Source organism: Narcine bancroftii, chromosome 12 (genome assembly GCF_036971445.1).
Source record: "Narcine bancroftii isolate sNarBan1 chromosome 12, sNarBan1.hap1, whole genome shotgun sequence".
In the NCBI taxonomy this organism is placed as follows: Eukaryota; Metazoa; Chordata; class Chondrichthyes; order Torpediniformes; family Narcinidae; genus Narcine; species Narcine bancroftii.
In genome coordinates, this window is record NC_091480.1 from 80,958,996 (window position 1) to 80,986,570 (window position 27,575).

The 27,575-nt window shown below is 43.9% G+C and overlaps 1 protein-coding gene across 5 annotated transcripts in view; it reads left to right on the forward strand.

Annotated features, from left to right (window-relative positions):
• The window catches only part of LOC138747669 (junction plakoglobin-like), a 77,756-nt gene that overhangs the window by 15,305 nt on the left and 34,876 nt on the right, over nucleotides 1-27,575 (forward strand). Inside the window, exon 1 of one of the 5 annotated variants that reach the window (XM_069907146.1) lies at nucleotides 16,254-16,275. The exons of 3 other annotated variants lie outside the window; for them this stretch is intronic. The gene's annotated coding sequence lies outside the window, so the exon portion shown is untranslated. Of the gene's footprint in view, nucleotides 1-16,253; nucleotides 16,276-23,390; nucleotides 23,480-27,575 lie in introns of those variants that run through there. One more of the 5 variants, XM_069907145.1, reaches the window with a different exon arrangement.

Sequence of the window (27,575 nt, forward strand, 5' to 3'; positions counted from 1 at the left end):
AACCTTGTGCTGTACCTCAATTTCATGTTCTAGCATTTGGGTCTGTTTAATGAAACACATGTGTTGCTATTTAGGCTGTTTATCAGCCAAACTAAACTTTCTGAACTTGGCAACAGCTGTTGTCAATGCAGCGAACATTTTAACAGCTCACTGGAGTGTGGTCAGATTAGGTTTGGGTCAACGTGATTAGGGTAGGTGACCAGAAGCCTGGCTTTTCTGAGGGGGACGAATAGGACCGGTCTCGGCATGTTTGGGTTTGACTGAATCTCGTCCTGTGGAGCAAAGCTTGGTCTGATATGCCCAGGAGGCCCGTCTGCAGTCTGGCTTTTTCATTATAACGAGGACTCTGAGGGGAGGTCTGAAATTGGACACTGTTGATTGAGGAGGTTTGAGGTATTCTGCTGCTGTAAAATTCTCCCGAGGTAAGAAAAATTCCTTTACCAATGTTGCTGTCTGGTTGCTTTGGCTCGCGGGGGTAATAAAGGGACCTGGCATCTTTTAAATGAGAAAGTGGTTAATTGTTTGGAACAAGAGGTCAGAGCAATGCAGGACTCTGGGGAGTGATGAGTCAGGGTGGAGATGGGAAGTTGTGGGTCTGGGATTCCTTGTGTTGGGAATGGTTGGCAGTGGAATTAATTCCAATGGCTCTTGCAAAGACCCCAACATTTTTGAGGGGGAAATGATTACTCTACAGTAGAATTTGACCTTCCCACTCTGGTCCTTCATGAGACCAAGACCCAGTATTCTGGGGCTACAGTGGATGCTGGAGCAACAGTGGTTCAGGTGCTATCCATGGAGAGAAATGGTCTGTCAACGCTTCAGGACAGGACCCTTTATTGGCACTCTATAGACAGTCTAGACCCAATGCATTGATGGACTATTTCTCTCCCTGGATGTGGCCTGACTCGCTGTACCTCCAGCTGCTCATTGTAAATGATTCCAGCACCTGTGTTCTGTTACCCCCCCCCCCCCCAATACCTTTATCTCCTTGTTTTGGTGAACTTTGAATAACATGCTCTTTGTCATGGTCAGAAGCTGAGCAGTTTGGCTCCTGGATAGAGTAGTCAGCTTGCTCTGTCAGAAGATTCCCTCTTCTGTGCTTCTGCTCCCTTTGAGAGGCCCCCCACACCCTGCCATCGTACTTTGTCATATATTCACCATGACTTTATCCTTAATTTTAAATGCATAAATTTAGACCGAGCATGATAACAGGCCCTTTTGGTCCATGAGCCCGTGCTGCTCAATTACACCTACAAACCTGGTATGTTTTTGAATGGTGGGAGGAAATGGGTACACCCAGAAGAAACCCACGCCGACATGGGAAGAACATGCAAACTCTTTACGGACAGTGTAATCCTGGTCGCAGGCACTGTGACGGTGTTGCACTAACTCTGCCATGCTATGTTATTTTTGGTGAGAATGTACCCCAGAAAAGCATCAGGCTGTTCAGAAAATGCTGCAGGAAGGAGGGAATGGACTGATGTGTTTTTGATGCAAGTTGGAAAGGATATAACTGAATATTTCATTATGTCTAATGGCTTAGACAGAAAGTGTCAAGATCAATCAGGCCACACTTGGTGGTGTATGTTTAAGGGTCTGTTAATCCTTTGTCAGCCATCATTATCTCTCTACATAATTTGAATAACATAAATTGTTAAAGATATGCAGAAATAGCTTGTCTCAGCCTGCCCTGTAGTGTGGAGAATGTCTCTGGGTAGCCTGACCTAGATTCTATTGTCATGTCACAGCATCATATCCAGAAACTGTGATATCGCTTGGTCAGTCCTCTTCTCTAAGATCCAGAAACTTTCTGTACAATTCCAGATGTGTGAGTCGGGGTGGGTCATATTGATGACCTAGTGCACACACGTGGGCCTTTTGGTCCACCCTTGACTCTCTGACCCATCAGCAGAACCCTCCCACCCTAGCCCAGGTGAAGGGCATAGAGCTGACACTGTACAGTAATGGCATGAGGCCAACAGAAAGAAATCTTAACAGCAGCTGTGGGGGAGAGAGAGAGAGAGAGAGAGAGAGAGAGAGAGAGAGAGAGAGAGAGAGAGAGAGAGAGAGAGAGGTGGGGAGGGGGGCGAGAATTTTTTTTAAAAAAAAAAAGGAACCTGGTAGGATGGAGAGAAACACAAAAATCTGCAGATGCTGTGATTGCAGCAAAAACACAAATGAATGGATAAACAGGTTAGGACTTTATTCCCTGGAGCATAGAAGACTGAGGGGAGATTTGATCGAGGTTTTTAAAATTATGAGGGGGATGGACAGTAAATGTAGATAGGCTTTCCCCACTGAGGGTGGGTGAGCTACAAATCAGAGGACATGGGTTAAGAGTGAAAGGTAAAAAGTTTAGAGAGAACATGAGGGGGAACTTCTTCACACAGGGAGTGACAGGTGAGGTGGTAAATGTAGGCTCAATTTTAACATTTAAGAAGAATTTGGACAGGTACATGGATGGGGGAGGTATGGAGGGCTATGGACTGGGTGCAGATCAGTGGGACAAGGCACAGACTAGAAGGGCCAAAGAGGCCTGTTTCTGTGCTGTAGTGTTCTAAGAGGAACTCAGCAGGTCTCGTCATAGGAGATAAAGATGTATTACTGATATTTCAGGGCTGAACCTTCATTCAAGGATGAAGAGAGTGAAATGGTGTAATGTTGACAGTGGAATAGCTGTTTAAATTGTGTATTCAAATCACTGCTCTTGAGGGTCTGTGCTGAGATGGGGTTGATTGTACTTCACATGGGCTCACGAGTCAGACCCCTCCCTCCCAACTGCACATCCATCATCCACTCCTCTCTCCTCTTTTGGGACCCACATATCTCTTACCACGTACAGCGCTACCTCCCATAACTACCTGGACTACTCTTCCTCACACCCTGTCCCCTGCAAGGATTCTATCCCTTCTCTCAATTCCTCTGGCCCCATCTGTTCCCATGATAAGATCTTCTTGTCCAGCTCTTCCGAAATACCTGACAGAACTTGTCCTCTCTTTGAACAACTTCTCCTTTAACTAGTCTCACTTAATCCATATCAAAGGAGTAGCCATGGGTCCCAGCCACGTCTGCCTGTCTGTGGGCTTTGTAGAGCAATCCATGCTGCAAGCCTACAAGGGCAAGGCCCCTCTACTCTTCCTCTGGTATATCGATGACCTCATTGGGGCTGCCTCATGCACCTGCGATGAGCTTGTCAGCTTCATCCACTTTGTGGCCAACTCGCTTGGTCCAGCTCCAACAACACTCTCCCCTTCCTGATCTCTCTCTCTTTCCATCTTGGGAGACCGGCTTTCCACTGGCATGTATTACAAACCCTCCAACTCCCACAACTACCTGGATTACACTTCCTCACACCCTGTTCTGTGCAAGGATTCTATCCCCTACTCTGAATTTCTGTCTCTGCCACATCTGTTCCCAAGATGAGGTCTTCCAGTCCAGATCTTCCAAAATGTCTGCCTCTCACTGCTCCACATCTGTTTCACTTCTTGAAACCTCCCTAGTTCTTTTTCTCCCCAAATAGTTTCCTCCAACCCCCACCAAAACACGCACACCTCAAATTTGCCTTTGAGGACCCTTTCCCTTCATCCGGTGTTTGCCCATTTGGCCTCAGGAGCACTTCACTGCTTGGGGTTTGATGCTCATTGATGACAGGATTCTGGATTCCTGGATAGTCCTGATCCCTTGGGGAATTGGTTGTCACAGGCAACGAGGAATTTCTGATCGGCTGTGAAGTCATCCATTAACAGCAAGTTCAACAGTGGCGTTACTAGTGTCGGTGTCACCCAGTGCGGTAACTCACGGTGTCACCCCCACCCCCATGGACCTCCTCCTGTACCAGATCATAATGTTTTTTGTCCTAATGTTACTTATAAATCGTAATTCCTATATATCACTGAATGTAACGGCAATAGAATTAAAATTACACCTTTACATTACAATATCACACACACAGCAGCAATGAAAACAACAGCACGTGGTTGTAGCACGTGCAGACGAAACCCCATGATACGAAGCGTCATTGTAATTGGGTAATAATGACAGCTCTGAACGGAGCACATTAGAAGGTTTAAAAGTAAATTAGCATCGAGTTTTAGCTTTGTAGGGATATTGTAAGCTGGGTTTACGAAAAATGTTTTGTTATAACTAACTACAGGGGTATTTTTATAATAAATAATAAATTTCTGCTGAATCACTGCACAAAAACTTTGCAGACAGTCATTTTGGTGTTACCTGGTCAGCAACCCCCACCCCAGTGAGTTTAAGGTGTTACAAGCCCAGAACCCAGCAGCAATAGCTTTTCACCAAGACAAAAGTTACTTTTAATTATCTTTAAACATGAACACAGAATCACACTTTAACTTATCGTTATCGACTTAACCCACCAATTAACTTAACCCCCTTCTAATTCTAAGTGTATGTGTGTGTAAGTTCAGAAAAGTTCTTTGGTTCACAGTCCAATCTCACTTCTCATTCCTCCAAGTTCACTGGTTGCAGGGAATTCTTATCTTTTCTTTGGCTTGGCTTCGCGGACGAAGATTTATGGAGGGGGTAAAAAGTCCACGTCAGCTGCAGGCTCGTTTGTGGCTGACAAGTCCGATGTGGGACAGGCAGACACGATTGCAGCGGTTGCAGGGGAAAATTGGTTGGTTGGGGTTGGGTGTTGGGTTTTTCCTCCTTTGCCTTTTGTCAGTGAGGTGGGCTCTGCGGTCTTCTTCAAAGGAGGTTGCTGCCCGCCAAACTGTGAGGCGCCAAGATGCACGGTTTGAGGCGTTATCAGCCCACTGGCGGTGGTCAATGTGGCAGGCACCAAGAGATTTCTTTAGGCAGTCCTTGTACCTTTTCTTTGGTGCACCTCTGTCACGGTGGCCAGTGGAGAGCTCGCCATATAACACGATCTTGGGATTCTTATACTGTGCACAGAATTAAACATTTATAAAGTTCAGGCTTTGGTGCTTGAAAGGTAAATGGTTACCACTCAGGAAAGTTCTTGTTGGTTTTCAGAGAGAGATTTGTTGTTCCAGGACATCCACAACTGATTTCTTTTTAATCAGCCACTCCAGTGTCTTGCTGACAAAACTTGCCCCTTCATTGTTCTCCAGATGCTAACCTCTTTCTTTCTGGTCACCACCGAGTTCCTCTTATTCTAAATGAAACATTAGACAGTCAGTCCTCCGTTCTTGCGTGAACCACAAGGGCTTTGACCAGGCTGTCTTCCAAATGGGGCTTTCCACAACCTTGACAGCTTGTCCTGTTCCAGTCCCAGCTGCCTCTGCTGGCTGTAACACTGTAGAATGATCTGTGTGTGTGTGAGTCTCTCTCTCTTTGAGAGAAAGACTGTTTGACTCTCTCTGTGCTTGCAAAACCACATGTCCCTCATAGAACAGCAAGCTGTTCTCTAGACAGAAGGTGGCTCTGACAAAATCTCTCACCTGTTGCTTTTTGTAAACAACAATCCATTCGTGAAGTCTCTTGGGCACTCTCCAAAGCTCTTGTAAAAGCAGTGGAGCCAATATGTTTAGCATTAGCAGAGCTCCAGTATCTCAAATAAGATCTGTTTTAGTGTTTCTACTCTAACAAACCTTTCTCAATTTATCTCCCAAAAACATATCCTTAATTTCTTGTGTTCCACTTCAGTTAGATGTGTTTCCTGCACGAATGCTATATCAATTTTTTCCTTCAGTAAATTTAACAGCCTCTTCCTTTTGATTTGTTTATGTATTCTGTTAATATTTATAGTTATATAGTTCAACATGGCCATTTCCTACTTTGTTTACCTCTCATTTCTGCTTCCTCATCACCACCTTTCCCCTTTATCCATTTATGTTTTTTTTTTTGAATGCACTGTAAGACAACACTTCTAAAACATAAAATATTTCCACTATTCCCACATCTAAAATTCCCTTAACCCCAAATGTCCCCACCCTCTCTGAGTTGCCCCTTGTCCCTTGCCAGGGAACCACAACTCCCCTCTCCATTTGGATTGCGAACCCACTTGAAAGCGTCAATTGATTTCGCAGTGACTGTTATTCTCTCCCACCTAACCAGCTCCAGAAAAGACTTTTATCTTCACATGTAACAAAGCTCATTCTCTTAATTCTCCCCTTACTTCTTTTCTTCCCCTTCTTAGTTCTTACTTATACATTATTTTTCTTCTTTATATGAAGTTTGTCGTCATTCTTGTTCTTGCTACATCTCTTCATCTCTCTTTCTGTTTTGCAGGCGTTCTGCAAATTCTCGTGCTTTCTCCGGATCCGAGAACAGTCTGCTGCCCTGGGATAACTATTTTAAGCACCGCTGGATAGCTTAACATAAATTTATAGCCTTTCTTTCATAGGATCGATTTTTCTGCATTAATCTCCTTCCTCTTCTTCAGGAGCTCAAAACTTATGTCTGGGTAGAAAAATTTTTTTTGAGCTTTGTATTCCAGTGGCTTTTTGTCTTCTCTCATTTTTTTCATTGCCTTCTCCAATATATTTTCTCCTGTCATATATCTCAGGAATTTTACTAGAATGTATCTTGGTTTTTGTTGTGGCTGTGGTTTGGGGGCTAATGTTCTGTGTGCCCTTTCTATTTTCATTCCTTCCTGTAATTCTGGCATTCCTAGGACCCTGGGGATCCATTCTTTTATAAATTCTTTCATATCTTTGCCACCTTCATCTTCCTTAAGGCCCACTATCTTGATATTGTTTCTCCTATTATAGTTTTCGATTATATCTATCTTCTGAGCTAACAACTCCTGTGTTTCTTTAACTTTTTTATCAGTTTCTTCCAATTTTCTTTTTAAGTCGTCCACTTCCATTTCTACGGCTGTTTCTCGTTCTTCCACCTTGTCTACACTTTTCGCTATTTCTGTCATGACCAGCTCTAATCTACTCATTTTTTCTTCTGTACCTTTTATTCTTCTTTTTATTTCACTAAATTCTCATGTCTGCCATTTTAATGCTTCCATATATTCTCGAAATTTTTTAAAATCTATGTACTCTCCATTCCCTTTATCTTCTATTTCTCTGTGCAGAGCTTGATGTTCTCCTTCTTCTTCTTCTGTGTCTGCTCTAGGGTTTGTGTTGTCTTTTTCTCTTCCTTGTACTCCCAAAAACCTATCTATACAGTCTGTCACAAAGGGTCTGAATGAATGGCCTGATTTTTGCTCCAGTTGCTGGTGGATTGGCTGAGTGGCCTCCACCTGCAGTCTAAGTGCTGTTGGCTGCTCAGGAGCTGTGCCCCAGTGCTTTGCTAGACACTGTATCCTATTGGGCCGGGTTCTGCTGAGCGGGAATTTGGCCTCTTGTCTACCAGTTACATCTGATGAGAGCTATTCCAGGAATGTGTATCTGGGAATTCCATCTTTTGTTGCTTTGCAAAAAGGGAACTATGCATCTCACAGCAGGATTTCCACTCCTTAGTGAAGAGTTGATTGTTACTCCTTTGACAAGAACCTGCCACTCTTGCTGCTAGCCTTTCCTCTAACTGCTGGACAATTAAGCTCCACAACTGAAGTTTTCATCCAACACTGGTAATTATGTAATTTCTCTCAGAATTTTGTTTTAAAGTACTTTGTCAGCTGATAACTTCCTCATTCTGCACTGTACTCTCTTTTGGTCTCTGAACCTGCCGTGAAGTGTTGACTGGTCCCTAATGTAACCCCACCATGATTTGTTCCCGTTCTTCTGAAGGTGAAAGCTTTTTCCCTCTGGTCTCTCACTCTCCCAGGACAGGGAAGAATGAATCACTTGCGTTAGTACGGAGTATTCGCAGCCCCGGACACCCTGCTGACAGATATAGTCATGGTTAAATAGTCAGCGACTATGAAATGTCTGAACAAGATGAGGCCATTCAGTCTCTCACGTTTACCCTATCATTCCACTAGATTCTGGGCAAGCTATGACTGAACTCTGCATAACCACACCGTCTCTTTTGGTTTCTTTTTCTTATCCTTATGAAGATGAGGATAAATTGAATCTGTCAAGATTTTTGGGTTTATGCATCTCAAATAAAATTAAAGATCTCTTAATCTGCTTATGGTTGTTTTTAGTTGAGGGAATCTTAAAACAAATGTTCAAGCGGTGTTCATGGGATCTTTGACATTCACCTGAGAAGAAATTGGGGCCTTAGTTTAATGTTGTGCTTCTCGAAACATCCAATCTGGAGCATAGCACTCCCTCAATTCCGTGCCCCTGGCGTTAAGATCAAATATACATACTGATGTCCTCAGACCTCTTCTAGTGTATGGAATGAGCATTTAGCCTCTGGCTGAGAGCTTCTATTGGTGCTTATTTCAGGATAAAATTCATGGTGCAACGCATCTGGTGATGAGCCAATCAGAGAAATTGCCTAGATCTGTCACATTGAGCAACAAAGTAGAAAGGCTTTGGTCCTTGACTATTTCAAGGAGAGGAAAGGCATCGCAAAGATAACAAATGATGTGGGAAGCCAAAGTATACAGCATAAAAACTGTGACTTAAAAGCCTTTTATGGCCGGTCGGAGGAGTGTTTCAACTTCCGTCTTATCATGCTTTTCACAACTCCATTGAGTTGAAGTATTATCAGTGTTTCCTCTAGTGACTGCAACAACCACATTGTAAATCTCTCACAAGGGGCAAAGTTGGATATGTTTTAGCAATATTTTAGATTGTATAAATATACTGGATAGCAATTTTTTTCAAAAAGCTTGCTTGAAAAAAAATATCGGGGATTATAACTGTCAACTTCAAGATGAACACAGATGATTTCAGATTTGCGGGATCATGTAGGGACTTGGAGAAACATCAAATTAATTTTTAGAAAATGAGGCGTAATGATGCATTGCGGAAGTTCAACTAACAAAAAATGTTTTGCTACTGATTTTTGTTTGAACTCAGCATCTGATGCCTCTCTTGTCAACATCCAACAATGATGGATTCCAGTTGCCCTGATGCTGCTTTTACCTAGTCACAATGACTTGATGAATCCTTTCACAGTGTTTGTCACTGACTGCACCAAGATCAGCAGGGAAGACGCCTAAGTGTGAATGAAGAAGCACTTCATGGTTTTGAATGCTTGAAGTAGACTTAAAATATGACAGGAAATGACAAAAATAGGTTAAATCTTTTTTTAAAAAAAAAACTGTATGTGATGGGAAAACTTTAGTGATTTTTCAAAATCTACCCAAAAGTGTTCAGAAAGCAAAATCTTTGTTGTCCAGTGATATATTAGCCAGTGTGTACATCTTCCTTGTTCAGAGTGGTGACCTTTTTAGCAATGCTGAACTTGTCAACCTGAATCTTGTGCTCTGTTCTGGAGTGGGAGCTGAACTGACAGTGAAGATGGACGTCCCTTGCTGGTACTGACAATTCTACTTTCTCTTCACAATGATTTTATTCCTAGCTTCGTTTCCGTAGTGTAGTGGTTATCACGTTCGCCTGACAATGATTTTATTCCCTCCGTTCTAAGACTTGGGCCTTGATGACTAGAGTTCCAACTCAGGATGGCATGTGACTCAAGGTGTTTGTTACCCTTGGTTGTGAAGATTGTGGTTTAAGGAAGTGGTGCCACTTCTGGATTATTTTTCAGTATGGATCCAATTCAGTGGATTTAGAACTTTCAGCTCTGTAGTTTCTATAGGCACATGGTTAGTTTACATGTCTCTGGGCTAAGAGCTAGGTCTGACATGGGGTGAGTGGGTATCTGCCATCCTTGAGACGTTTGTATGATTAGAGCTTCTGCTCTTTCCGAAAGCCCTTGCAAATCCTACAAAATGGTTGTGTGTCAGCTGATGTGAACTTCAGGTGGCTGTATGGGTAAATATTGATCCATGAGCACTTAGGATGAGTGAGTGCAGCATGGACTAAGCCTGTGACCTGGCAAGAAACGAGGGGAAGATTTTTATTAAAAAAGAATTGCAAGGGGTCCAACTTCCACCCTCACTCTCCCCTTCTTACAGTGCAGACTGGGTCCAACTCCCTCACCCTTCCCTTCTTACAGCACAGACTGGGTCCAGTGCCCTCACCCTCCCCTTCATACAGCACAGACAGGGTCCAACACCCTCATCCTTCCCTTCTTACAGCACAGACTGGGTCCAATGCCCTCACCCTCCCCTTCATACAGCACAGACTGGTTCCAACGCCCTCACCCTCTCCTTACAGCACAGATTAGGCCTGACCCCTCCACCATGAACATTTTTTTCTTGCACTAGAATAACTGGGAATATTTGTAATCTATATCTTTTGTATTCATAGTTTCTATTCTGTTCAAATTGTGTATGCTATTGTAGAGCTTTTATCGTGAAGAAGTTGTTTGGCAGCACATAATATTTTTCGAGCACTTGTACATTGTGCAATGATTAGGACAATAAACTTGTTATGGTAGATAAAAGGATTCAGTATCTTGGTTGGTAGTTATATTTGGGACCTTGAAGATCGCATGATTCAGATTTATTGTCAGAGTACATGCATGTCATCACATACAGCCCTGAGATTCCTTTCCTGCCGGCCCGCAGAATTACCAGTTTTTGGTGGTGTAAAAAAAATCTTTACACAGTGTAAACATGTAAACAGGTAACAAATGTAAACAAACTGCAATACAGAGAAAATGAATGAAGTGCACAAGTAGAGTCCTTAAATGAGTCCCTGATTGAGTTTAATGTTGAGGAGTCTGATGGTGGAGGGGGAACAGCTGTTCCTGAACCTGGTGGTGGGAGACTTGTGGCCCTCAAAAAGTAAACTTGCCAAATGTAATATCTGAAACCAAAGTGCAAAAGGCTGAAAATGAGATCCATGTATCTCTTAACCTACAACTTTGAGGAGTGAACACCACCTCGAATCGCATGCCATCCTCAGTTGGAAATATACCTCTGTTCCTTCATTGCTTCCCCATGTTGAGTCCCAATATTTCTGTGTTTAATGTGGTGGTTTTTATCATGGGATTGGAATGTAGTTAGTTCCAAGATAAATCCCTGAAGTGGTGATTGTTCTGGTTGGCAGTGTTCTGAGTTTGTTATTGGAATCTGCTCTCAGGGAGGGAGGGGGTGAGATTATGAATTTCTTGAGCTGTTCAGGATTCCATGGATTTCCAGTCTTGAGGTCTGGATTGCTTCATCTCACCTTGGGTTAATGACGGCTCCTTCGGGGTTCATCTGTCACTGTGGCCTCTCCATAAATTTGGTCTTTCTCCCCTCCATTGATTTATGACTATGAAAATGTCTTGGTTGCGTCCTTTGTCAACTGGCTGCATCGTGTGTGAATTTACTTCTGAAGTCCCAACACAATTTGCTGGATAAACTCAGCAGGTCAAGCATCAATCAGTGGGAATGAAAGAACATTTAATGGTATGGGCTGGAACCCTTCACCACGACTCACTGGCATTACTTTTAGGGTTCATTGCTGTGTCTCTGTGTCCCTTCCACTGCCTATAGACCACATCAAGGCAATTTGAGTCCCCCAGGCGTGTGCTGTCGACTAGTTCCTAAATCACATTACCTGTGGACATTGGAATCTGTAGTTTAACAGATGATCCTTGAGGGGAGTGGTTGAAGATCAATAGTTATTTTAATTGGGTTAAGTAGAAAGTAAATGATCTTTTGTGCATGAGTTTTGGTAATACAAATTATAAAATCAGATTTCGAGCCGAGGCTTGGTGTTCTGATGCATACCGCTTGATTCTCTTTGGTTCATTTGAAGCATTTTGAAGAGTGAACATCCAACACTCTCGCTGTTCAAAAGCTACAGTAAGAACCATTCTTTTAACAGGAGAGTAGACTTGAGGAATGTGTTTTAACAGCAAGACCATTTTTACAGGTGCTTGTCAAAAAGTCCCAGATTTGTTAAAAAATGTAAACATGGTAAATGGCACAGAAACCGATTCTTCTGGCCCACGATCTTGCACCACCCAAATACTGATGTAATGAATTAACCTACTAACCCTGTATGTCTATGGAACACAGGAGGAAACTGGAGCACCCGGAGGAAACCCGGGAAGAATGTACAAAATCCTTATAGACAGTGCTGGCGCTGTAATAGTGCTGCGCTAACCGCAATGCCAATCAAGCAGCCAGTCCAGAACAAAGGTCACAGTCTAAGGAGAAGGGGGAAGACATTTAGGTCTGAGATGAGGGGAAACCTTCACTCTGATGCCTGTGAGCCTCCCCGGTCCCCACACCTCTGCCTGTCTCTGTAATGCCTGCCACAGAAAGTTGTTGAGGCTGGGTCCTGAGAAATATTTGAAAGGATGTTGGATGTGGCCCTTGAGGCTAAAGGGACTAAAGTGTATGGAGAGAAAGCAGGAAGATGGTACTGGGGTCACATGATGAATAAAATGGTGAGCAGGCTCGAAGAGCTGAATGGCTTTTCCCTGCTCCTGTGAATCTATAACATCTTCAAAGGGCATCATAGTTGTGTGCAAAGTCTATTCCATCCCACCTCCCAAACTGCACCCTAGGGCAAGGGCAGCAGGTGGATTTGAATCCTGTAATTGTGCTGGCATTGGAGTCTATTGTCATATACATTTTGTACAATGCTTGAATTTTTTTTCCTGCTTTAGACAAATGAGTAATTGTGAAGAAATTGTATCCTATTCAAAGTCTTATTTGAATTAAAATAAATTGGGCAATAAATAAATAAGGTGGATATCAATATTGTGCAAAAAAACTAAATTGCAAGAGTGCAGAGAGTCCATGATTCATGTACCAAGGCAAGGTTCAGGAGTCTCAAAAGAAACAGTTCTTGAACCTAAAAGTGCCATACTTCTGACTTCTGTCCATTCTGCCCGAAAGGAGCAGTGGGAAGAGGTTGTGACCAGGTTGATGTTGGGGCAGCAGCTCACATAGGTGTCTGCAGTGGATGGGAGGTCAGAGCCTGTGACAGACTTGGCTCTGTTTGCCTTCTGTGTTTCTATTTATTTGTGTAGCCAATCCAGGCTGTGATATAAGCTATCAGTATACTTTCCTCCTATAGAAGTTCAATTGAGCATCTGGCAAAATGCCAAATCTTCTCAGACTCCTTAAAAATTAGCGTTGGTTCTTCTTCACAGTTTATCTCTATGTTCTGACTCCAGGAAGGGTCTTTTGAAGAATGGAACTTGAAGGATCTGACTCCACCACATTTCCATCAGTGCAGACGGGTGTGTGCTCCCTTGGCTCCCCTACCTAAAATCAACAATAAGCTCCTTGGTCTCGCCAATATTGAGAGCAAGATTATTGTTTAACTGCCCAATGAGGTTCTCATCTCCATCCTGTATTCTGACTCTCCATTTCCAGTTATTTGACCAACAGGGATATGGACAGTGATGGAGTCAGACCTGAACTTGGCTACGCAGTCATGGACGTTCAAGGAATAGAGTAGGGGTCAAAGCATGAAGCCTTGGGTGCCTGTGTTGGTGGTCAGCCTGCAGGAGGCGGTGTTGCTGATCTGCCCTGATTGAGTTCTGCTAATGAGGAACAGGATCAGCTGCAGAGGGATGAACAGAGCCTCGGGTTCGTTAGCTTGGCCATGCATCTTGTAGGTATGATGGGGTCGAATGCTGAGCTGTAGTCAGTGAATGACTTCAGAAGTAAATTCACACACAATGCAGTGATGTTCCTGTAGTGTAAATCAGCCATTCTCAATGGTGGCCATAAATAGCACATTTAAAGGGGGGGGCGGGGGGGGCACGGACTGAAATTCTGATTTTTGTTTTAATGTAATCGATTGGAGAGTTATATGGAAGAAAACAACTGAACTTGACTGCTTCAGGGGGGTGGGGGGGAATAAACTTTGAGCAGAGTCCTAAGTGGGGGGGGGAGATGGTGGGGGGGGGAGATGGTGGGGGGGGGAGATGGTGGGGGGGGGAGATGGTGGGGGGGGAGATGGTGGGGGGGGAGATGGTGGGGGGGAGATGGTGGGGGGGAGATGGTGGGGGGGGAGATGGTGGGGGGGAGATGGTGGGGGGGGGAGATGGTGGGGGGGAGATGGTGGGGGGGGAGATGGTGGGGGGGGAGATGGTGGGGGGGAGATGGTGGGGGGGGGAGATGGTGGGGGGGAGATGGTGGGGGGGGAGATGGTGGGGGGGGAGATGGTGGGGGGGGAGATGGTGGGGGGGGAGATGGTGGGGGGGAGATGGTGGGGGGGGAGATGGTGGGGGGGGGAGATGGTGGGGGGGAGATGGTGGGGGGGAGATGGTGGGGGGGGAGATGGTGGGGGGGGAGATGGTGGGGGGGGAGATGGTGGGGGGGGAGATGGTAGGGGGTGGTGGTTGAGAATGGTTGATGAGATGATCTGACAAAAGAGTGGAGGGCTAGTGAGATGGCATCTGCCATTGACCTGTTTTGGTGATGGGTGAAGTGGGATGCTAATCATGGTGTCCTTGTTTACTGAAAGATTTGTAGAGGGATGTTCAGGATACAGTCTACTTCCAGTTTTTGCATTGAATTTCTCCTAACTGTAGGACAGGACACAGAAACTTGTTATTTTTTCTTTGGCTTGGCTTTGCGGATGAAGATTTATGGAGCTCCTAGTTGCAAGCCACCAAAATAGTTTTTCTACATTGTCCTATCCTCCTCCACCTCTGCTGTCAAGATTAAAGGTTCCTTTATTGACATGTAATAGTACACAAAATTACCTTGTGCCAGCAGTAAGGCAGACAAGAAGTTGCCATTAAGTGTCATCTGGTGCTCCTTGCAGTAAGAGAGAAAGAAGCAAAAGAGAGCCCCTTCAGAGTCGCTGAGTGTCCGTGGACTCCTGCAGCTGCACAGGCTCCTGTTGGATTTATCGGCCACGCATGCTCCAGATCCAAACCACCCGGCACAATCAGGAAGCCTTCAATGCTCGAGGCCCTTTGGGAGCCCTTAATCAACCAATACAAAGTGTTAATTGGATATGATCAGAGGAGAGATGAGAATTGATTTTTGGCTCTGTGAAAGGAGGCTGGGAAGGGGGTGGGAGGGTTAATGGAAGTTAAAGAATTTGATGTTTATGCTATCTGATTGATGGTGTCCAGATGGAAAGTGAGGTGTTGTTCCTCCGTTTGCAGGTGTCTCAGTCTTCCAGGAAGAGAACAGAGTGGGGAATTGAAATGGGTAACACGAAGGTCTGCAGACACTGTGATTGTAGTAAATAACACAGAAATGCAGGATGAACTCTGATAACATGAAAGTCAGATTGTAGGATGGAGAAGGAGTACCTGGTTGGATGCTGCCAGAACGACAATCTTGCTTGCAGCATCACCGAGGCAAAGAAGCTGAGTGACTGTAGGAAGAGGAGGCTGAGGGATGATGGCACCTGACTGTACTGAAATGGAGGAGATGGAGAGAGTCAAAACCATTAAGTTCCGGGAGTTCATATTTCAAAAGAACTTTCCTGGAAGCAGCATGTTGAGCCAACCATGAAGAAAGTGGACAAACTCCTCTACTGTGTTTTTTTTAAATGGTGTCTGGGGTAATTTGGTATACTCTTGTCAAACTGGTGCACGGTGGAAAGTATACCGGCTGATTGTATCACAGCCTGGCTTGGCAACACAAGTGCCCAGAAGGCAGCAAACCTAACCACGTCCATTATAGGCTCTGACCTCCCATCGATTGCAAACACCATTTGAGATGCTGCCTCAAGAAATCAGCCAATATTGTAAAATAAGTTCTCTTTCCCCCCCCCCCACCCACCCATAACTCTGGTCATGACCTCTTCTAGCAGTAGGCACAGAAGCTAGAAGACCACCAGATCTTGGTTCAAGAATGGTTTCTTTCCAACAGACACCTGGTACATTAGACCACTCCACACCACTTTTTTTTCACTAGGCTTACTGTGAATAAGGTATTTGTTATCATGTATTTTTGTCTCTTTTAATTTCATTTAGTTTACTCTAATAGTTTTACTTGGCTGCAACAAGTAAGAATTTCAGTGCATATGTACATTGTATGACTCAACTGGTTGTCAAATTATCAAATACCCCACCCTCATGCACTTGCTTCCTCATGCTTCCTATGCCTACCTCTTTCCTTCCCACAACCCTGTCCCTAGAGTTCCTGAAACATTTTGACAGCTTTCAACAAAACCCCTCACACACCCCATGCTGTTTGACAGCGTCATCCTGAAACCTTTCCCGGAATATGTGTGGGGTGCAGAGTGGAGGCTGACTGCATACATTTTAATCAGTTGTGGATTGCTACACAGCTGGCAGTCATTGCGTTAGGCGTTAAAGCTGCTGGTTTGTCCTGTCCTGACTTGAAGTGCGTCAGCCAGATTGTAGCCTTTTTGCAGTCATAACAAAAATGGGGCCTTGTCAGAATCTCAATGGACTGCTTCTCTTAATCATTTTGAAGCTACAGATTGGGTTTGTTACCTCCAACTTTGGTTATGGACATTGATGGTGCTTATTGCTTGTCATTGTACACACCTGGTGTGCGTTCTTTTGAGCATTAACCCTTTGCACCCATTTCAAATAAATTAACATCGACTATGTTGATGACGATTGGGTTTTTTGTTTAGTACGTAACTATGGCTTGGGCTAATCAAGTCTTACAAGAGATTCATCAGATGGCATCTTTGGTAGAGCCCCACCTAACAGGTGACCCTCTTTGCAGTTTGTGTATCATTTTACAATCCTTCCACAGACTTGGAAGTTTTTTTGAGACAATAGTAGAGTGTGGAAGCTGTGTTGTCTACTGTTAATCTGGCTTGGAGTGGAAAAGGGTGCCCCAGAGGGAGTGATCCTTGAAGGTAGAAATGGGTGGGGAGAGGCCGATGTGTCTGGAGAGACAGGCTGTTTGAAGCGGGTGGAAATGACAAAGGATGATGCACTGGATGTGGAAGCTGGTGAGGTAAGAACAAGGGGAACCCTATCCCTCCTCCGTTCTGTACCTGTACACAAAAGAGCTGGAGAAACTCAGCAGGTCATAGAAAGTAATAAGCAGTTGACATTTTGGGCCTGATCCTCCTTCAGATGTGCTAAGTATCCGGCAGATGCCTGATTGGATGGGTGGTGGGGAGCAGAAGTAGAGAAAAGATCTGAGATGATAGAGGAGGGGGCAGAGGGTTGAGAAAGAAGTTCTCTGATCAGAGAAATGAGAGGAGGGGCTTGGGAGCGTGAGGGAGGAGAGAGTGGGAATGGGGGGTAGGGGTTCCTTCATGTTCTATTGGAGGGAGGCAGTGAGAGTGGAATTCTGAGTCATGGAGGAAATGCAGTTGCTGATTGTATTGAATCTGGATTCCTTGTAAAAGGTACCATATCAGATTTCCTGGAATGGAAGTCTTCATCTTGATAAGAGGCAGAGAAACTGGGGCAAAGGATGAGACTGGGTGGGAGGAGGTGTAGTTGAAGTAGCTGTTGGAGTTGGTGGGTTTGTGGTAAAATCAGTGGATAGATTTTAAGTTGTTGAATCTAATTGTAGATCTTCTGCAAGTTTTTGGTTCCTTCCAATTAGGAAGGCCACTTAACCCTAGGACATAGATTGCCTTCCAGCCGGAGTAAATGAGTAACCAAATAACACCTTGGAATAGGAACTCTTTGGTTTGACTCAGAATGTGACTAAATTACAATAATTTAGAGCTTTGGGTTGTTTTGATTCCATGGGTTCTGTTCAGTTTGGGTCTCTGCTGCTCCATTCTCCAACTCAAACTTATTCACGGGGTTCTGACTTGCTGTGAAGTAGTCTTTCCCTTGGCGAGATTGTTTGATATTAAATCTTGCCTCCAATGCTGGGTCCATGTGACATGCATTGCAAATGTTGACAACTGCAGTTTTTTTAAAAAAAAAAGAGCTTCAAAAGATTACAATACCTGTATGGTGTGAAATATTCAGTGTTGCTTCCAAAAGGATGCTAATTTTCAGGAAGAACCTGAGACAAGGATTCTTGAATTCTCATAAAATTCAGGGCACTGAGAGGTAAATGATTCTTTTTGTAGGACATGATCAGTGAAGCTAGCTGCCCCCATTGTCCTTGCTCTAAATTCCTCATAAGCGAGAGATTGGATAGTGATGATGTTCAAAGGGGGGGGCTGAGACAGGTTTGCAGAACTAGATGCTGAAGTCAGCATGAAGGTGGCACCATTTACTAAAATGACAAATGGTGCATTACCCTTTTCTTCTTTCCCCTTTCTTCCAACCTTTGTCCACTCTTCCTGCTTCTGTGGCTCCATCCCTGGAATTAGTCGAGTTAATTTTTGCAGTACTCTCCTTGGCAACTTCACCCTTTCTTGGGTATGGAGACCTAAAATGTACACAACACTCTGTGGGTTTTCACCAGAGCCCTTTACAGATGTACTATGACTTGTTCATTCCTGTAATCAAGCCCTCTGATAACAAAATCACAATCAAAAATACTGTAGCTGTTGGAAATGTAAAACAAAATCAGAAAATACTAGAAATAATCAGGAGGTTAAATAACATGAGGAAATGTTAATGGTTCAGGTTGGAGACCCTTCACTCCCTGTTATAGTAAATGCTAATACACCATTTGTCAATTTAGTAAATGGTTCCACCTGCTTTCAGTATCTTATTTTGCAAATGGTGTCTAGGCCCCTTTTGAATACACAACACAATCCTATCTCTCACCATCTAACAAACACTCAGCTTTTTTTTCTTAAGTGGATGATCTTGCATGTATCCATTACTTTCTGCTCTTGTCCTCCACCCTCACTTTTTTCTTAAAAAAAAAGCCATGGTAACAGGCCCTTTTAGCCCTTGAGTCTGTGCCGCCCAACTGACCCACAACCCCCAGTACATTTTTAAGAAACTAGAGATCCTGGTTGGTGGGGGGGGTGGGGGGTGGAGGGATCCCCATGCAGACACTGGAAGGATCTTACCACTAACACTGATAGGAAGGATCTTACCACTAACACTGATAGGAAGGATCTTACCACTAACACTGATAGGAAGGATCTTACCACTAACACTGATAGGAAGGATCTTACCACTAACACTGATAGGAAGGATCTTACCACTAACACTGATAGGAAGGATCTTACCACTAACACTGATAGGAAGGATCTTACCACTAACACTGATAGGAAGGGTCTTACCACTAACACTGATAGGAAGGGTCTTACCACTAACACTGATAGGAAGGATCTTACCACTAACACTGATAGGAAGGATCTTACCACTAACACTGATAGGAAGGATCTTACCACTAACACTGATAGGAAGGATCTTACCACTAACACTGATAGGAAGGATCTTACCACTAACACTGATAGGAAGGATCTTACCACTAACACTGATAGGAAGGATCTTACCACTAACACTGATAGGAAGGATCTTACCACTAACACTGATAGGAAGGATCTTACCACTAGCACTGATCTTCCTTACAGACAGGAAGGGATTCAAACCTTGGTCCCAAAGGTTGTGTTGACTGTGTCATTAGCAAATTTGTAAAGGTGGTCATCTGCTCTTGAATTGGGAATGGGGTCTTCATGGCCATGTTCAATCCACGCACATCCCGCAGTGATCTCTGGATGGTGGCCAGATGAAGGCGCCTTGCAGTTTTAAATGGACATTTTTTTCCTGAGTAACGTTGCTCGTCTATGCAATTGGCTCAGCTTCTCTTCCAGATTCACGAGGTGTTCCGCCCACTTGCAACGGATTGGCTGGCATGGAGTTCCATGGAAACATGTGGCAAATGCTCTGCCCACATCTTCCCCAATCAAATAAAAACACAGCAGAAAACCTTCAGGTTTTGGAAGTTGTCCAGTGGTTGATGAGTTTTAAAAGTGAGACGCAGAGCTTAGTCATGTGTGATTTCATGCATTGTCCCATCCTGTCCCACAATCTGACTATTGAGATGTCAGGTGATCAATAATAAAACACGAATCTGTGCCTCTGGCATTTTCTGCTCTCTCATCCTTGGAACTTGTTTGACTGAGTTGGTTCTCAAAATAGCAAAGATGCTGGGATTGTAGTAAAAATATACAGAAATGCTGGAGGAACTCAGCCAGTGTTGCAGCGCCAATAGGAAGTAAAGATGTATTACCGACAGGCTGAAATGTCAGCACAATATAGCTTTACCTCCTCTAGATGCTGCGAGACCGGCTGAGTTTCTCCAGCATTTCTGTGTGTTTTTACTCAGAAATATGGTAGTAAAGACTGGTAAGAATTTAGTGGTGGTTGGAGCATAATGGATGTAGATGCTCTTGAGACTGTGGGGGTGTGTTGCACCATGCCATTTGCAGTGTTTAGAAAAAGTGGCAATCAAGTTGCAGACAGCAAAGGGGTAAGGCCCAGAGTTTTGCATTTGGAGGTTGACTGAGCAACTAGTAGCCAGGATGCCAGTGGGAATCTCTTGTTGCTCAATTTGGTCATGCACGCAGTTTGCTCACTGAGATGTTCCCGTAGTGTAAAACATGAAGTTATGCAGACACTGTGGTTGACTTAGAAACACAATGCTGGAGAAACTCATCAGGTCAAGCAGCATCCTTTATGTAGCGAAGAAACATAACCAATGTTTCGGCCTTGAGCCCTTCATCAACGTATGAACAAAATATAGGCAGGCGTCTGAACAAAATGGTCGGTGGGAGGAGCAGAGTTCCATAGGCAGGAGGTAATAGGTGTATAAGCAAGGGAGGGCACACCAGCAAACAGGAGGAGGGATGCCTCTGTGAATGCAGAGGGAAGGGGTTGGAGAGCTGGAGGAAAGAAGACAGAGGGACGGGGAAAGAGAGGGAGTGGGCTAGCAAAAAAAATGGAGGTCGATGTTAATGCCATCTAGTTGGAGAGTGGCCAGGCGGGAAAATCCAGTGTTGTTCCCCAAATTTACACTGCCTTGGTTTGACAGTATTGGACAGATGTTTGCATGAGAGTGGAGCACAGAATTGAAATGGTTGTCCTGCAGTGTAGAGTATCCATTCACTGAGATGTGATCCTGCACTTTTCCTAGTCTCTCTGACCTGTCTTGCAACTGAGGCTGTAGATGCAGTGTATTCTGTCATTTGGGTGGAGCACCAAGGTCCAAGTAGTTTTATTGCCAGCTGGATGGAGCAGAAGGAAGAGGGGCTTCAGCTCTCAACTTCAATGCTGGGAATTTCTGGAGTCCTCTACGTCAAGGGGATGCGGTCACTTTTTTTTGTAAGATCGGAGAATTGAGGGCTGTGGTAACTTGCAGAGGAAAGGAGATGAGGCCCGGGGAAGATCTTATTGAGTGGAGGGCAGGTGAGGGGTCTGGTGGCTGAATCCTACTCTTATTTTCTTGGTCTTGTGAATGGAGTTGAAATCCTTTGGAGCTGCAATGTTATGATTGTTTTGGTCTTTGCTCAGCATGCTGAGATTTCTCCAGGCAAGTGCCTCCTGAGTCAACATATAAAGAATGCAGAGTATTCAAGTTGTTCTTTCACTTCTCCTCTTGTTCCTTGGGTTTGGTCTTCAGTGGTTGCAATTGGGTTTTCTCTCCCTCACTTATGGCTACGTCTGCAGGATTTTGGCTTCAACACTAACATTGATAGGAAGGATCTTACCACTAACACTGATAGGAAGGATCTTACCACTAACACTGATAGGAAGGATCTTGCCACTAACACTGATAGGAAGGATCTTGCCACTAACACTGATAGGAAGGATCTTGCCACTAACACTGATAGGAAGGATCTTGCCACTAACACTGATAGGAAGGATCTTGCCACTAACACTGATAGGAAGGATCTTGCCACTAACACTGATAGGAAGGATCTTGCCACTAACACTGATAGGAAGGATCTTGCCACTAACACTGATAGGAAGGATCTTACCACTAACACTGATAGGAAGGATCTTACCACTAACACTGATAGGAAGGATCTTACCACTAACACTGATAGGAAGGATCTTACCACTAACACTGATAGGAAGGATCTTACCACTAACACTGATAGGAAGGATCTTACCACTAGCACTGATAGGAAGGATCTTACCACTAGCACTGATAGGAAGGATCTTACCACTAACACTGATAGGAAGGATCTTACCACTAACACTGATAGGAAGGATCTTACCACTAACACTGATAGGAAGGATACAATACCTAGTTCAATCGTTACCAATTCACCTAACAGAGAAATTCTTCAAGGAGCTAAAGAAAATAATAAGGAAATTCTTATGGAAAGGGGGAAACCGAGGATAGCACTAGATAAATTAACAGAATGGTACAAACAAGGAGGCTTATAACTACCAAACTTTAAGAATTATTATAGAGCAGCACAATTAAGATACCCATCACATTTTTATCAAACAAGGAAAAAAACAGATTGTACCAGATTAGAGCTAGATAAAATAGGGGAGAAGATACCTGAACATATACTATATAAGTGGGATGAAAAATTGGTGCAACGTAGGAATTCACCATCTGATCAACATTTGGAAGAAGATTCACGTTGAAAGGAATAAAATAAATTATCAACTATCAAAATTAATATTGACACAAAAATCAACTAATCCCTTTCACAATAAATAACCTTTCCTTCAGAGAATGGGAGAGAAAATGGATCAAAAGAATAGAAAATTGTTTTTCGGGAAATAAATTATTATCCTTTGAACAAATGTAGGACAAATATAATATAACTCACGATACAAGGTTTGCATACCACCAACTGAAAACCTACTTGAAGGACAAATTGGGATTGAACTGCACGTTTCACGAACATTTCTACGACTGATTCCACCTGCATTGAATTCGCCCATCGTTCTTGAATGAAGATCTACCGGGACCAATGCCTGAAGAGGGCGCACAAAATCAGTGAACCGGTGCGGACTCGAAAGGCCAACATGGCCTGTTTCTGCTCCGTAAATGGTTATATGATTATATGGTTAAACCATAGCAGTCAGCAATGTGATCGAAACGTGAATTGCTTGGCCAGTTGGAATAACCCAGTGTTGATTTTGTGAAGGTTTGCAAGGCAGCACTGCAGGGGTTCAATGCAGAGTAAAGCTCCCTCTTGCACTGACTCCATGTCCCTCCTGTTTGTGGTCTTTTGTGACCCAGGTAAATAAGAAACAGAATGTGATGGGCAAGATTCCAATCTGACCTGGCAATTAATGGAGGATGTAAAACAGCAGAGGCATTCATTTCAGTATATGGTAAATTTAGAACTGCACTGGAAATTCATATGCACTGCTTGGGTGCTGCAGGAATCAGACGCATTAAGTGGTTGACGTCTTGGGATAAAACCCAAGCCAATGCAGGTCATGTTCAAAGTACTGATTTGCTCCTACATCATTGCTTCATCTGTGCTCATGTTGATGTGCATGAACAAAATGACAAGGTCCATGACAGGCTCCATCCTCCCAAGCATTTGCAGGTGAAGACAAGGCAGCCAACATCACAGCCCTATCACTGTGGTCACAAGCTCTTTGCTGGTGATTACAACAGTATGTTCCCTTGTGGTGTCTGCGGACAAGCTGGCAGAGACAGGGTGACTGTACTTCTTTTATTTAGTCTTGCTACATTTTTTTATGGTGTTGGTTATTGTCTCACAACAGCACTGGGAAGTGAAGGTCATGTTAGAAGGCAGACACATTCTCACCTATATTACAAGGCAACTATATTCTCACCCAATTCATTAACCCTTTGGTAAGTATGTTCGTTAACCTTATTCTTTCACACTGCTACCTGCTCCTCAGAAGGTACAGACTAGCACCTCCATGTTCAAGAACAGTTTCTTTCCAACAGCTATCAGACTCTTGAACTTCCCCTTGGAATGCTAATTATAGGCTGCTCCCTAAACACAAAAGGGTTGTCTGTACTAATGTAAGTTAGATTTTGTGATCATGTATTACTTATCATGTATTTAATTCAATTAATTTACTATTGAAGTATTTGAAGTGAGGTGTAGTGGTCAGTGCAATGCTGTTACAGCGATAATGATGGAGATTGGGGTTTGAATCCCGCGCTGACTGTAAGGTGTTTGCATGCTCTCCCCTTGTCTGTGTGGGTTTTCTGCGGGGTCTTCAGTTTCCTCCCACCATTCGAAACGTGCCAACGGTGCAGGTTAATAGGGCAGAACAGGCTTGTGGGCCAAAATGGCCTGTGGCTGTACAGTATGTCTAAGCTTTTTTTTTAAAAAAGTACTTGTTCGGCTGCACCTCCCTTGTATGCACATGTACAATGTGTTGGACAATAAACCCGATATTGTCACTGAAAATTCTTGAAGGAGATGGTTGTCCTAGACAACAAATCATTGACCATTAGAACACTCCTTTAGATGGTGGAAGTGTGCTGTGTGCAAACCGATGACGCCATTTTCTAACTGCGGAATGTCCCAAGGTTACAGCAATCTGAATTTATTGTCATGAACAGGTCACAAAATTTGTTGTTTTGTGCCATTATTACAGGTGCAAGTATTGCTATAAATGAGATTTAAATAAATAAATTGGTGCAGAAGAGAAGAAAGTGAGGTTGTCTGTGATTCATTGTTCATTCTCACTGGGTGAGTGGTGAGAGCCCTTGCAGATAGAGGGTGCTTTGTTAGGACACTGCCTTTTGTAGATCTCCTTGATGGAGCGATGGCTCCTGCCCCTGATGGCGCTGGCCAAGTTCACAACTCTCTGTAGCCTTTATGCCTTAGAAATGAAAGTCTTTTGGCTCCCAGCCCACACCTGCCTTCAGTCACCGACTTCACTGGTGAATGCCACTTCCAATGAGCTATGGACTTGACCTCAACCTTCCTTCACACCCCATCATTCAATGTAGCAGTTGTAACATCGTGCCTCTGTCTCATCCCAGGGTAGTAGAGGAGCTTTTCCTTTTGAGTGTGGGAGCAGTAGATTCAGATACAATGAGTTGAAGTTTAAAGTGTTTACATCCCCAATAAAACGTGGGAGTTTATGTGTGGAAGGCTAGTGGCTGGGTCTTAATTAAGCTACAGTTGACTCCTGGAAGCTTTCCATTACCTTCCCCCACCCTGACAGAAGGGTTGTTTAATCTGTGCGCTGCTGAGTGAAGAGGTGATTGCATTGCTGCCTCAGGCGTTTAACAGGGATTCGGCAGCTGGACTCATCCCTGCTAATGGTTAGAAGTGGCCTGGAGCTGCACTTCAGATCAAGTCGATGTTAAAAATTAATCCAAACAATTGTTTTTTGTGCCATGGGGTCTCTTCGCCCGCCTGCACCCTTAAACAAATCTGACGTGTGCATGGGTTGTGTTGATCTGCTGTGTCGGCTTGATGTTTCTGTGCTTTCCACCCCTCTCCTTACTGGTGTGAAGGAGCAGCGGTGTAGGAACTTCACCAGGTTTTGGATGGGCCAGTTTTGGGTGTTTTAATGCTGCGGTTGCACATCTGCCTGTGAAACTGTACATAGGGGGAACAGCCCTGTTTAGAAAAAAACCCCCCCACCTCCATCTCTGACTATTGGGCAAAACACGAACATCTGAAGATTCTGTCATTGCAATAAAAACACACAGAAATACTGGAGGAACTTAGCTGGTCTCAGTGTGCATAGGAGGTAAATCTATATTTCCAACGTTTTGGGACATTTGGGACATAGCTGCGAGACCAGCTGAGTTCCTCCAACATTTCTGACTATTGAGTAATTGCAAGCCAGCAAGGCCGAGTTCCCATCAGAATCAGAATTTATTGTTATGAGCAAGTCTTGAAATTTGGTGTTTTGTGGCAGCATCGTCATGCAAGAGTTCACATTATAACCCTCTTACGACATTACTATTAAAGAAAATTAATAGGGTATGAAAAGTAAGGCAGACTCTTTGGTTCATTGATTATTCAGGAATCTGATGGCAGAAGGGAAGAAGCTGTCCTTGTGCCACTGAGTGCTCGTCTTTAGGCTCCTGCACCTTTTCCCTGATGGTAGCAGAGGGATGGCCGGGGTGGGGGGGGGGAAAACACACTTTGAGGATAGAGGCTGATTTTTGGGAATTGATCAGGAAAGGAGGTGGCTCTTTGAATGCAGAGCTGGAGAAAGGAGACAAAGAGGAAGAGAGTAAGACAGAGCTAGAGGAAAGGAGATGTAGGGATTTGGTTGGTGGGGGGGGGGGGGTTAATGTAAACCAGAAAAATTAATGATAATCTCATCCAGTTGGAGGGTGTGCAGACAGAATAAGTGGTGTTTTTCCTTCAATTTAGACAGGCAATGCAGGAGACCATGCCGGCATGGGAATGGGGTGGAGAATTAAAAAGGGTGGCCACTGGGAGATCATTGAAACTATCCAATCAGATTATCATTGGGATTTCACCGTGTCCTTCACTGAAGGTTTATGTAAAACAGTGGTTCTCAACATTTATCTTCCCACTCACATACCACTTTAAGTAATCCTTATGCCATAGATATTCCGTGAGTAGTTAGGGATTGCTTAAGGTGGAATGTGGGTGAAAAGAATAAGGCTGAGAACCACTCGTGTAAAATATTGGCTTACCTTGTTGTGGTGCTACCACTAATGTATATAGATGTATGTATAGGCTGGCCCACCCCCTGAACCTGTGACTCCTCCCTCTCTGATATCCCCATAAAGGCTTTTATGCCCAACCTCTCCCTCAGTACCTGCCTTGGAACCAGGCCAGCAACATGCAAGCTATGCTGACACCTTAAGGCAATTAAAGCCTATTAATCACGACTCTCTGTCTGATTGTGGTTGATTGGTAGAAAACTTGTCTATTGGGGAGAGGTGTTCATTTGGAATCGAATTATTCACCTTGGATTAGTTGTTCTGAGTTACTGCTTTATCCTTTTTGTGGTTCTGTTTCCCATTCCCATTTCACACCCCTTGGGGATCTCAAACTTTCCCCCTCATTTCTATATCCTTAGAAACCCTACCTTTTGTAAAATAAAATTATTTGCCATTTTTCTCTCATAATTAATTTTCCCACATTTATTTGGTTTTCAGTTCCTCCCAGTTGGTTTTTGAAATATTCCCTTGGCTTTCTGCTCTTGTTTTCTATTTAATATTTTCCCTGATCTCTTGATGAACCATGGGCAGTTCACCTTTCTCTTGGAATCTCTCCTTAATTGAGAATCATGTTTTGCTGAGTGTTTTGCTTCACTGCTTCCTCGTCCAACTAATGGATCACGTGGCTGTTCCAGAAAACATGCTTCATCCCTCTGGGAATTGCCCTTATTTAAATTGAGGACACTAGTTTGGATCTTTTATCTGGAATTCTACTGTGTCACCATGACTTCCAATAGGATCCTTCACCACAAAACCTCTTGTTAATTCCATCTCATTGCACATAAAGCTAACAGGAGGGCAGATTTAGTTATGTGGAGCAGTCCATGCTACAAGCTTACATAGACAAACTCTTCCTCTGCTTCACTGATGACTTCTTTGGCACTGCCTCGTGCACCCCTGAAGAGCTCTTGGACTTCATCCACTATGCTGCTAATTTCCACCCTGACCCCAAATTCACTTGGACCATTTCGATTTACTGTTGGGCGCTACCAATTACCCCAATAATCACAGAAACAAAGACTGAGGGGAATGATAGGCTTTATTACACCAAGACTGCTGGCCCGGGTCCAAGCTAGGGAAATGAGGGGAGGAAGAGGAGACTCGACCTTTATGGCCTGGGTCACAGGGGAGGAGTCTAGGAGACGATGTCATCAGGAGGGCGGGCCAGTCTGTGCCTCTAGTACATACAACCATATAATTACAGCTATGCTCTCCCCTTTCTTGATCTTTCTCCATCTCAAGAGGTAGGCTCATGACAGATATGTTCTAC